The following is a 14,085-nucleotide window of genomic DNA, read 5'->3' on the forward strand; positions in this document are numbered from 1 at the left end:
AGCTGCAGATGTGAATCAGGATGATGTCGAACAGTTTCGGACAAAGCAGCCAACTCTGTTGAATGGGTACAAGCCTGAAGACATTTACAACGCCGATGAGAGTGGGCTTTTCTTTCGTGCCTTACCGGACAAAACCCTCGCTCTTAAATCCGAAAAATGTGTGGGAGGTAAGCTATCAAAGGAAAGACTCACAATTTTGTTCTGTGCTAATATGGCTGGAGATAAGGAGCCGCTTTTGGTTATAGGGAAAGCAGCCCGTCCTCGAGCCTTTAAACATGTTCCAATTGCAAAACTTCCAGTGGATTGGAAGTCTAATAAAAAAGCATGGATGACTCGAGAAGTGATGAGCGAATGGCTGCAGCAGTTCAATCGAAGAATGAAAGCCCAGAATCGAAAAATTATCTTGTTTCTAGATAACGCGGCTTCTCATCCAAAGGAATTAGACTTGACCAACATAAAAATTTGTTTCTTGCCACCAAATACAACGGCAGTTAGCCAACCCCTTGATCAGGGTATAATCCAAAATTTTAAAACTTTGTATAGAAGCTTAGTTTTAAAACACTTGATAACTAAAATTGGCCATACAAGTTCAGCCTCAGAGCTCTCAAAATCGATTAATGTACTGGAAGCTGTGTATTTCATCAAAGCATCTTGGCATAAAGTGGAAGCCACAACAATCCGAAACTGCTTCCGTAAAGCAGGATTTTTGGAAACTTTAGAGGATCCTTCAGATTTTGATCCCGAAGATGACATTCCACTGGCAGTCTATGCTAGGCTTCAGGAAGGACTAGATTTGGCAAATGATTTCGAAGGTTTTCTCCAAATAGATCAAAATGTTTTCACTGAGGACAACAATATAGAAATTCAATTTGACGAACCAGATGATACTATGGACTTAAGTGATTCAGAAGATGAACCTTCAGAAGAAATAAGTGACCCCATAACATCATATGATGAGGCTTTAAAACTTGTTGAGCGCTTGAAACAATTTGCAAAAAATGACTATGTAGCTTTTCAGCAGGTTAAAAATATCGAGAGTCACTTTGAAAATGAAAATTTTAAATTAAAGGAATCAATGTTAAAACAAACAAGCATCACACAATTTTTTCAAACAAACTAGTCGATATTGAAATGTAAGGACTTGTACAATGTATTTAATTGATATATTTATGTATGTATATGTAATACTAAAGTATGTATTTAAATATTCTTTGCTTCGAAAAATTTCTTAAATAAACTACAATGAATTTTATATGTGTAGTATGTATATATTTTTTGACCTCATCCCCTATAAGCGGACAGCTCCCATAACCGGACAAAAACACTGCGACCGTGAGTGTCCGGTTATGAGGAATTTCACTGTATTAAGATATACCTTACCACGCCTTATTAGCACTTAGTATTGAACTTTTATTAGCTCAGAAATAAACTCAAAACCTTTTTCCTATGCAATCTTAATTAAACTGTTGCGTTGCAAAAACAATCTAGTCCACAGTCACAGTAATTACGGGAATATAGTTGTGTAATTACCATGATAGTGCAGAAATCATAAAGTTAAAATTTCAATGACAAAAAAATTGCAATTAATATGATTGTGAACTAGGGTATCGAATTTCAAAAGTCGGTAGGGGTGGCAAAACGGTAAATCCGGCATGAATTCACTTCTTATTTCCGGGTTGATAAGCGATTATTTTTTGTTTCCCACGCTGACAAAAACAGTTAGCTTCGACAACTAAATATATTTAGTTTCTGAATTTTGACAATATTTGGGAGCTATTGCCAAGGTTTGGGAACTATTACCAGGGATTGGTAATTATAGCTAAGTAAGTATATTAAAGCTTGTGATATTCAGATAGGTTAAAACATAATCGTTAATTTAGCTGAATTGTAATAAATATTGCTCTGAGGAATATTTATACGCATTTCTTTCAACTTAACGTATGGTTCATAAAAGGATGTTATTCAGTTATGCTAATGCAGATAAGCTTTCTCTCAACACATGGTGTCGTCATAGTTACCAAATCTTTGTTTAGGCAATCACTACAAAGCTGTCTTTTATCCGTGCTGTACGCCAATTGATAACAACAGACATATGGCAAGATTGAACCACCTCTAATGTGCGCTAGAGCAGTGGTCTTCATACTAACACATATCAATGAGTTTTCTTTTGTAGCATGTGTAGCAAGTCACGGCAAAATGCAACATAAGCATTACCCGTTGATACACATTCCATTATTGCTGACTAAGCAATTCAACATTGTAAACAAAGCAGCATATAATATGAATATCAAGACAATATCTTGTATTTTTGTTCACAAACATTTTGGCAGCCTCACGGCTGCCTAGTGATTATCAGAAGCCACTCTGCAGTTTAAAAATCAGATGGCTTAAGCATAAAAAAATAAAATGGAACACGGGACCAGTACATAGCGACCGTGTCAGTCTGATTGATATACCAGTACATCCTGCCAAGTACATATTCGTTTTCACGTTGTTGATGATTACATGACTTCTTTGGATGCAAATACTATTTCTCAAGAAATCGAAAGAGTTTCGGCATAGAGCACCACGACTGACTTTTTTCCATAGAATCTAAAGGCACTTCATCAGAAAGTAATATATCGAAAGCCATTTAATCAACTATAGCCTATTTAGCCATAAGTCTAGTATAGTGTAAAGTTTTACATCTACGTTTGAGTTTAGTATGTATAAACACAACATTGTAAAAATACAAACTTGCGACAGTTTATTGAAGATAATCATTTACATGCACCTCTGGATATAGGGAATAAAAATGATGGGGGGACACTTCCGTTTTAAACGGGGAATCGACAGCGTGCTTTATCAAAGATAAATTTAACTATCCAACAACATCTCCCTGGAAAAATTAAGAAAGTTCTTATTTATAACTCAGGTGTGGAGCTGAGATTGTGCGCTATTTACTCGTGTAATACAGCAATGTCAATATACGCCAAGATTTGTCAGTTTCAGCTTCCGTTTTGCTATCCTCGGGAGTTATTCTGTTGCGTGAGTTAAGTTTACAACGCCACCGCCGACGTCGCCACATAACATGTTCTAACATGCAGCAAATGCATTATCCTAAGCAACGGACAAGTTCAGTGGAATCTTCGACTGCAATACTTGCCGCCGCATCCTAGGCTTATAAGTAAACAAAATGTACAATGTACAAATGTACAACTAGAATAACTCGAGCGTAATTGTTTAAAAAGCAAACCGTGGGTTTCTCAAAGAATTTAAAATTAAACTTAGTTATAATTTAAAAGTGGGTATTTAGCCAATATGAAAGCAAAGTAGTGTGCGTAAACCAGGAGATATTGACCGGCATTTCTCGTCCTGTTTAATCGTTTCCTTTTAGGAAATTCTTACCACCATAAATATATATTTTACACTAATAAATATTTACGTATGAAATTTTTATGCTTAATACTATTTCCAATTGAAATAAGAAAATAAATACTATAATAAACTAATAACCATTGAACCAGCGTCAAACTTTTTGGGCCATAATAAACGAATAGGTGATTCAAGTCTACAACAAGTTCACTTAAGTAATTGAAAAGTTGTATTAACCAAATCACTGTTTATTTTTGCTCAACAATGATTTGGTTCAACTAACAATATTGTCCGTCAAAGAATCAAGAATAGCTTATTGTATTTCCCTAAAACTGTTACTTTATGGGGCCTCCTAGTAACTAACTTACATAATAATTTCTACTAAATTTAACCTATTATCCCACTGCTGTTTTTTGCGAAGTGACTAGCAAACTTCATGCGTCGAACCAGTAAAACTTGCTAGGCTTATATCTTTCAAAAGTACAATGCAGCTATGTACAAAGTCCTCTCAGAAAAGATCACAAAGGTTGTTTGATCGCAAAAATTGCCAGTCGGAAGCGTTCCTCGATTTTTACCAACTCCAGTTAGAGTATCTGGCAAGAATCAAGTAAGTCTTCTACGCTCGGTGAAATTAAGTTTTTATAGAAGCTTTCTATCTAAATCTATTAAATTCTGGGTTAACTCAACACTAATTTGTTATTAACAGACTAAAGAAAACAAAATTTAATCTATTATCCCACTGCTGTCTTTTGCGAAATGCCTGGCAGTATTTAAGTATGATTTGGACTATGCATCTAAGTCCATTTCTCAAATGCTAACACTGCTAGTCAAAAAGTTTCACACGACAACTCCAGTTAGAATTATCGAAGGAAACTTCGCATTTGAGCTTAGACGGAAATCGATAGCCAGTGAACTTGTCTGACTAAATTAGCCTTTTTTCTTAAACTACATTATAATAGCAAAAGCCAATTTAGTAAAGCCGTGGGTTAAAGTTTTTTTATTATAAATGCAGAGCCCGACCTGTTATTGCATCTCTACAAACTAAATGATAACTAAATCTAAAATATTATCCCACTGCTGTTTTTTGCGAATTTCTCTATTCGAAAGATAAGCATACAACCTAAGCACAAAATCAGGCTGTTTACTCCGCAGTTACAGATATGTACGTTTATTCAGTAATAATTGCGAGAACGCTAGTTAGAGTAATCGAGTTAGCGGTCAGTACCTTTACTATGAATGGTCGAAAGGTAGTTGCTGATTTATACCCATTATTGAGTGCGAAGATTTAAGCTGAAGCTTTAATTCCGCATTTCCGCAATACTTTTTTTGTATGATATTTATTTAATAAAGTTTATAAAGCATTAATATTTTAGCAACTGGAAATTCTGCACAATTCCCAATTATCTGAGAACAAGAGCCAATCTGAAAAACGGAGAACATATCCGGACTCAACGATCTAAATAATTCCTAGAAATATAAATGCCGCTTTCTTTCTCTTTTTCTGATTTAGTTTTCACTCATATAAACTCTTAATTATGACGTATTTTCTTTAATTCCTTAGCGGAAAATTACAACAATTAATTTTGACCGCTTTTGCTATGCCAACACCCCTATGTGCGATGGCGAAGAGATTTATATGATCTCTTATCTATATTTAAACAAATTTTTATCTTTTTTATTTCTTTGAACTGCGCTAGAGATTGTTCGAGCGGATGATTTGAAAGTCATTATCAGGGCAGACAAAACCCCGTTTCGTGAGCACGAAGACACTTTAACGTCCCAATGACTTCCAAAGCTGTAATTGTCGAAAGAGAGATCAAATCAAACAACGTATTACAGAAACACACAGATCATGCGATGCGTGCTGTAACAACGAAATAAGTCAGTTGTATGAATTTACATTCAATTACACTCGTTACAACCAATCGAAGCTTCGAGTCAAAGAATATATTCATTTGCAAATTATTACTGAATAAACGTACAAGATGCAATTACGAATAAACCAACAGTAGCTAACATTGGACAAAATGTTATACTTTCAGCTGCGGATACTGGGAGTCCAAGGCACATGCAACTGATGAGTTACCAGATCCACAGCATGATTCAGAATTATTCGAAGTTATTAAAACACATATAATTCATCCACGCTCGGCCTGTATGAAAGAGTACTTTTCCAACAGCTCACCATGTTGAAAACTTGTGGCTTTATTGAAAATCATACTAAGAACATAGCATTAGTATAGTATTAGTATTTTGCCTTATCATACTGTGAACATAGTAATAGCATTTATTTAGCCTTATCATAGTGTGAACTAGATATTAGTGCTTAGTTTGAATACAGTGTAAGCCCAGTATTATTGTCATAGTATATCGATTTTCGATGACTTTGTTTCATCAGCTTTTATTCAGCTTTATCCACTCATCGCTATTGTTTTGGTTATTCAATTTACCTACTTCGCTGCCTATTTACAAACGTGTGTGAAATTATCAAAACAAATACAATTAATCCAAACTCTAGCATCAAACATCATTTCATGCAAGTATTTTGCACACATATAAATCTTCCAAAAAAAAATTAAGTAAATTAATTTTAAAAGATATCCACCAAAAAAATTACTTTAAATAAAGAAGTTTATAAACCCAACATTGCCAAACCAAATAAATAAATCGCAAACTGGCCAGAAAAACTAACTAAATTTAAATTGGTAGTAAATTTCAGCAAAAATATATGAGAAATAAATCATTTTCGTTGTTGGTGTGTTCGACAGAGTAGGAGTGTGATGAAATGTGGAACGATTTTCCGTCATCCCTCGTGGTTCGACATTACATCATAAATAAATCAATTTGAAAAAAAACTAAGAGGAAAAATTATTGATTTTAAAATACGTAAAAAACCTCATTAAAATTTGCCAAACCAAAAAGATAAATCGCAAACTGGCCTGGAAACTAACCAAATTGAAATTAGTAATAAATTTCAGCAAAAAGATATAATAAATAAATCAGGGACAAAAAATAACTGTTATCTCGAATTTGGAAATTGAAAACGTTGCCCAAATTCTGAAATTAAACGAAAACGTTGTTTCATAACAGTTATTAAAGTAGAAATATTTTTTCCATTGCCGATAAGAGTTATTTCGTAACGTTTACTTTTAAAGTTGCTTGATAACTGCTATTGCCCGACGTTTATTTTTTACGTTGCTTGATAACAGTTACTGCCCGATGTTTATTTTTATGTTGTCGGATAAGAGTTATTTCACTCTCTCACTTTTATTTCATCATCTTTATCTTGTTCTCCATCTCCATCTTCATCAATATCCTAATCTTACAACGTTTACCAGACAACGTAAAAAATATTTCTCCGGCATAACAGTTATCAGATAACGTAAAAAATAAACGTTGGGCTATAACTCTTATCAACGAAATAAAAAATATTTCTCGTCTAATAACTGTTATGGAGCAACGTTTTATGTCCCTGAAATAAATCAATTAAATCTTACAAAAAAGATTAGGTTTTATGAATTTGTAAAACAAAAATCCACACCAACAAATATTTACTTTCTATAAAAAAGTTGGTAAACCTAAAACAGCCAAACCAAAAAAATAAATCGCAAAATGGCCTGGGAAACAACCAAATTCAAATTAGTAATAAATTTCAGCGAAACCATATTATAAATAAATCAATTTGCAAAAACAAAAACAAAATGAAAAAATTATGATTATTATGATTTTCAAAATACGTATGTAGAAAACTCATTAAAATTGCCAAACTAAAAAAATAAATCGCAAACCAGCCAGTAACAAATTTCAGCAAAATAATATGATAAATAAATTAATTTGCAAAAAGAAAAGGAAAAATTGTGAGTTTCAATAAAATCAATTAAATCTTACAAAAAAGATTAGGTTTTATGAATTTGTAAAACAAAAAACCACACCAAAAAATATTTAATTTCTATAAAAAAGTTGGTAATCTAAAATTGCCAAACCAAAAAAAAAATTATCGCAAAATGGCCAGGGAAACTAACTAAATTTGAATTGGTAATAAATTTCAGCAAAAATATATGATAAATAAATCATTTTCGTTGTTGGTGTTTCCGACTGGTAAGGAGTGTGATGTAATGTGGCACGATTTTCCGTCATCCTTTGCCGTTCCACATTACATCATAAATAAATCAATTTGAAAAAAGAAAAACAAAGACGAAAAATTATTGTTTTCAAAATATGTAAAAAACCTCATCAAAATTGCCAAACCAAAAAAATAAATCGCAAACTGGCCTGGGAAACTAACCAAATTCAAATTAGTAATAAATTTCAGCGAAAACATATGATAAATAAATCAATTTGCAAAAAACAAAAACAAAAGGGAAAAATTATGATTTTCGAAATATGTATGTAAAAAAATCATTAAAATTGCCAAACTAAAAAAATAAATCGCAAACCAGCCAGTAACAAATTTCAGCAAAATTATATGATAAATAAATTAATTTGCAAAAAGAAAAGGAAAAATTGTGAGTTTCAATATGTACGTAAAAAACGTATTTAGAAGCCACATCTTATTATTTACTATTAACGTTTAGACAAGCGCAAATGAGTTACTTAGTATATGGCAATACCTTAGTATGTTTAAAATTTATTCTAATGTGGCGCGCTGTAAAAAGAACATTATCCTATAGTTATCTCTTTGAATTGTAACCAACAGAATAATAACAGGTAAGCCAAAGGTTATAAAAGCCACCGCGCTGTTCAAATTCCTTAATTTTATTTGGCGATCGGCGGTGACCACACCTTCTAAGCGAAACGACGAGTTCGTGGTAGGCGCTAAGTCAGCCGTTCACAGCGCCAGCTATTGGAGGTTTGATAGTCGGCAGTTAACCGCTGCAAAGCAGTTGGTGGTTGGTGCTTGCGTTTCGTAAATATTTTGCGAGAGAACCAAATAAAACCACAATCCTAATCGTATTTTCGAACTTTTGAAATAAATTCGTAAAATAACATACCTAAAAACGGGCCAGTAAGAAATTGGCAGCTTTTTGCATAATCTTTTATGAAAACCATTCTGTGTCGGAAACGAGATAAAAATTAAGCAAAAATATGTAAGTTGATGTGTGTTTGGAGGAAATATTAGTCGCGTTCTTTCAATCAGATAAATTTGCCTTTCGGATATACGTATACGTATTTATTCACTGCTTTATATGAATGAACAAAAAATAATGTTTGTTGACCCTAATCGAGAAACTTTGATTACCATATTCAAAAAAAATGTATTAAACTGAATTGTACTTCCGCAGAATTGTACAAATAATTTACAAATGAATTTTTATAAAAAAATTTTACAGTTTAAGCGGAGGTAAAGTTATGTATACAGCTTATAAGGTTTATATTGATTTAAAATCATTACATGAGTTCTCTTATTATTTTCATTTTAAGAACTCGTATCAAATAGAGCTCAATACGAGAAACTGAGATGGGGATCCACGACATAGATTCGTGCCAAGAATATTTGGATCGCGATCTGAAATAAAAAATAGTAGCACTGACAAATTTAGTTCACTGAAGAGACCAAACTAGTGAACTTGGTCAATGAGATAAACTAGTTCTTTAGTTTATTTGGTTCAAGAACTACCCAGGCCTATTGGATAAACTAGCAGTTGTCTCGCTCCCACTTTAGGACTGTGTTCAAATATCTTTGAACATGTATGCATACCTGTCGGGGTAGTAAAATTTACTATCACTTTTTATGTATATGAGATGCAATAAACAAAATTACATATAGTCCACTGCAAAAGAAAAGATAAGCGAATCAATAGATTTTCGATGCGAACGTTTGTTTATGTACGATGATCGCTGCTTATCGTAACATAAATGTAAAAATATCAATTGTAATATTGTCCGCACATAAAACATAAAATGTACATCAATATTTTTAGCTTGTGAATGCGGAGAGTACAAGTTGACATCGGTTAATACTAGTTTTCATGTGCCACATTCCTACAACAAAATTCTTGATAATTGGTCCAACATTCGGACACCTAAATAAACAATGCATTTATTTTTTAATTTTTTTTTTACAAATAATGAAACATGAACGTCCGCGTGCATTACAGATGGAGTAGCTTTAAGCTGTAACATAAGAAACTAAAATAAAAATTTGTGAATCAAATCGAGATAAAATGTATTGAAAGGAAAATAAAGATTTCAGATTTTGATTGCATTGCAGACGGCAAAGTAAAAGTAAAAGTCTTCATAGTAAGACTAGTAAAATTAAAAGTCTCCATACTAGGATTAGTAAAATTAAAAGTCTTCATACTAAGACTAGTAAAAATCTTCATGGTAAGAATAGTGAATGTCCCAGCAATGGGTTGAGCGCTGGGTTTGGGACCCGCCACGTAGAAACCACTTCCAGTGAAGAAGCAAGGTAAAGCCTCGGATGAGACCTCCCCTTATGATGCCGACCACGGCAAACGTTTAAAGGCCTAAAGTTAAAGGTTATGCGCCTGGAATGTCCGGACCCTTAATGGGGAAGGTGCCTCTGCCCGGCTGATTGATGTCCTCGTAAGGACAAAAGCTGACATCACCGCCATCCAAGAAATGCGGTGGACGGGGCAAGGCAAGCAATGTCTGGGGCCTTGTGACGTCTACTACAACTGCCAAGTAAAGCAGCGCAAATTCGGAGTAGGATTTGTGGTGGGAGAGAGACTCCGTCGCCGAGTACTACCGTTCATCCCGGTGGACGAGCGTCTAGCCCCAATCCGCATCAAAGCGGGATTCTTCAACATCCCGCTCATCTGCGCCCATGCCTCGACGAAAGAGAAGGATGAGGCATCTTATCAAAATTAAATTTTGTGGAAGAACTTGCTTTATATTGAATCCACAATCAAACCAATAATATTTTGTGAAAGTTAAAAACTAAAATGACATTTCATATTACGTACGAAAAAAAAAAACTGAAGAAATTAATATACCTATTGAATCCACATACAAATAAATAAAATACCTACCAAATGAACCGAAGGAATTTAGGAAAAAAACTTACCAACATATTCAAACCATGATGACGGAGTTTAAAGAAAATTACGGCTAAACAGAGTCAAGAAGCCGATGATTACATTGCCAAAAAATATAATGAGCATGTAATTCAAATAATGGAAGGATCCATTCAGCATTTAAAAATACAGGCTGCCGTCGAAGATTGATCAGCAGTGAGCGGCCAGCTCCTTAAAGTGGTACAGATGAGAGAGATCAGCGGATTCGAGCCCTCAAACACTACTTCCGACGTAGAAGCAGAATTTCATCGTCGAGGAAAAAAAATAAAAACAACAAAATAAAAAATTCAGCAGAATAAGATAATTCAAAACTAAGCTCCAAATACAGCTTGAAAATGTAGAAGAAGCTTTTTCTGAAACTCGCAATGTCGATTTAAACGTTGTTTCCAAGGACCGAATAGAAGAACAAATGGAGGACTTTCAAGAAGAGTATGCCGTTACTGAAAGATTAACGGAAAAATTAAAAGAGTTCCATCCAACGCAAGCTGCGCCATCTGCAACAATGAAATTGCAGGAAACCAAACTTACTATATTTTATGGAGAGATAAAACAATGGTCATTATTTCGCGATCTTTTCAAAGATTTAGTTCGACGCACTTTACTGAAGAAAAAAAGATGTTCCGACTGAAGTTATCGCTAGGAGGAGAAGCTGGAAGATTAATTCAACATTTACCAGTAACCGACTCCAACTATGTTAGCCTATGTTACTATGTTAACCCTTTAGGTTAAGAGTCTTTGTATAAATAAAGACGGCTACTCTGTAGCGTGGTGATTCTCTAGTATAAACTTCATTTCATAGCAGGTTGGTCATCCATGGTGAGTTTTCAACTAATATCATAAATAAAATACATTGGTATGTAAAATTTTCTGGTATGTAAAATTTTCTGCAATAAAAATGAATTAAATATCATACCAGATGAAGATATTTTGGATCACTTCCATTGATACGATCCAAACAGAAGCATATGCTGGTAGTTGTTGAAGCTTTCACAAAATTTGTTAAGTTGTATCGAACTAATTCCACTAGCCCTCGAGAGGTCATAGCCGCCCTCGAGAAATATTTTAACTAAAACAAGCGACCAAGAAGTATCGTGCGTGAGTGACTTGTTTCACTGGTCTCGATTTTGCCGCCTTCCTATTAAAGAAAAACATAGGTCATGTGAAGGTTGCCGTTGCATCCCGCAACCCAACGAGCAAGTGCAGAAGGTAAATCGAGTATTAAAAACAATGTTAAGAAAGTTGACTGATGAAATAAATCACGATGATTGGGTCAAAGACTTCTTGAGGTTGAATCTGCTATAAATAAAAATAATAATTGAAAAACTAAGACAGAAACCTTATACAAAGGAAAGCTTGTGAAGCTGTGTTTTTTGGAAAAATCAACAAAATATCTTTATACTAAAAAAAAACATGCAAAAATAATAAACGAGACTCTTCTAAGAAATAAAACAGGCTACGAGTGTACCGAAATAAAAAGCACCAAACGGTCTCGCGAAAGCCCAGATAAGGGAAACACTAATAAAAAACAAAGTAAGCTTGACAGGAATTGGCTAAGTGACATACAATCAACACAAAACAAATATCAAAAACAAAACAAAAATCGACAAAAAAAAATAGCGTGTTACCCCTATTACGAGTGTCGACTAGCATTCGATTATCGATTACCGGTGATAATGCGAGTGTCGATTACTCGTTCAGCTGGCGACTGTGAATAGTTTCCGCCACTGTCGGAAAATTCAGCCTCCACGACGAAACGTCCGATAACGGACTGAGGCAGATCGACTTCGCCGCGGCCCGAAACATGGTAATATGTAGTACTAGGTTCCAGCATAAGAACATCCACCAAGCTACATGGCTGTCTCCAGATCGTAAAACGAGAAACCAAATCGATCATGTTGTGATAGACGGAAGGCATGCTTCAAGCGTTTTAGATGTACGTACACTCCAAGGGCCAAACATCGACTCGGACCACTATCTTGTTGTAGCCAAGAACGCACCCGCCTCTGTGCAGCAAAAATGTGCGCCCAACAATGCATTGAAAGCTTAACGTCGAAAAGCTGCAATCACAACAGACGGCCAATTTATTCGCCACTCGACTCACACACCTGCTCTCTGAGAGCACTCTTCAACAATCCGACATACGCGAGCAGTGGAACCACATTTCCCGATCATTAAGTACCGCCGCCGGAAAAGTAGTTGGAACGCCCGAAAATTCTACAAGAGGGTTAGGCGACTTACGGAAGGTTTCAAGACCGGGGCGAACTCCTGTAAGAACAACAATGGCGACCTAGTGACCGATGTCCATAATGTACTTAAATTGTAGAGGGAACACTTTTATAACCTACTGAATGGCAGCAGCGCTGAAAGTAGTGAAGAAGACGAACCCGAGTCCCCAGTCGATGATGATGGAGTATCTGTCCCACCGCCTGACTATGACGAGGTACGAATAGCGATTACGCGGCTGAAAAACAACAAAACTGCTGGAGCTGACGGCCTGCCAGCCGAGCTATTCAAGTACGGCGGCGAGGAGCATGGAATATGGGCAGATGAACGGATGCCCGACGACTGGAATTTAAGTATGCTCTGCCCAATCCACAAGAAATGCGACCCCCCCCAATACGCGCCAACTACCGCTAGCTTGGCCATGTCTTTCGAATGGACAGAAACGCTCCTGCTCTGAAAATATTCATCGCAGGCCGCGATGCTGTTAACAGAGGAAGAGGAAGGCCTCCTCTGCGTTGGAAAGACCAGGTGGAGAAGGACTTGGCTTCACTTGGCATTTCCAACTGGCGTCAGTTAGCACAGAAGAGAAATGACTGGCGTGGAAGAAGAAGAAGAATTACAAACACAAAGTTGTAAGTAATAAAAAGCATTTTGGGCGGTTGGTCCAGCTGATGCAGGAGCATCAGGATGGGAAGCTATATCAAGAGCAAACTTTCGTGCAGCTTTCGGCAAGCGATAATTTTTCAAAAACCTGTAAAATTGATGGTTTAGCGAATTTCTTAAACTATTCATAAAATTGACGGAAAATGTTTAGTTATTTGTATAATGATTTAGTGTTATGGAGCGGAGAGGAAGAGGGTATGGGACCTAAAACCCCACCCACAGTCCAAGCATTTAGAAAAGTCATCCATCCCATCTCTGAACCCTCTACAGACCGCCGGGGGCCCATTTCAAAATTTGGTAAAATTAACATTTCGATGTAGAAAATGTAAAATCGAGTTATGCCATCTGCAGTATTTTTGAGTTTCGGCAGCGCTTAGAAATTACAACCCATACTACATAGAATTCTCCTTTCATCTATTGTCAAAGGTATACAACATTTATTGTACATATTAGTCCGGCTACGCCATTCACACTAATTTTGGGCAGAACTCAGATCGAAATTTTCAAAAAAAGTACATATTTCAAGCCGAACCTGTTAATAAACTACACCTTTTCTAATAGTACTTCAGAAAGCGTCAAATATATTTCAGAAATCATCAAATGTACTTCAGATCAGTCAAACGTACTTCAGAAACCATTAATTGGACTTCAGATTAGTCAATAGTACTTCAGAAACCATAAAATATACCTGGACCTCCTTTTTAAAAAATATATACACTTTATTAATTAAAACTACATAATATTTGCTTCAACTGCATAAAATCGCAATCGAATGTATGTATGTATGTATATAGTGCAAGCATAATAC

This window comes from Rhagoletis pomonella, unplaced genomic scaffold (genome assembly GCF_013731165.1).
Source record: "Rhagoletis pomonella isolate Grant_MI unplaced genomic scaffold, Rhpom_1.0 Rhpom_scaffold_01019, whole genome shotgun sequence".
NCBI classification, from domain to species: domain Eukaryota; kingdom Metazoa; phylum Arthropoda; class Insecta; order Diptera; family Tephritidae; genus Rhagoletis; species Rhagoletis pomonella.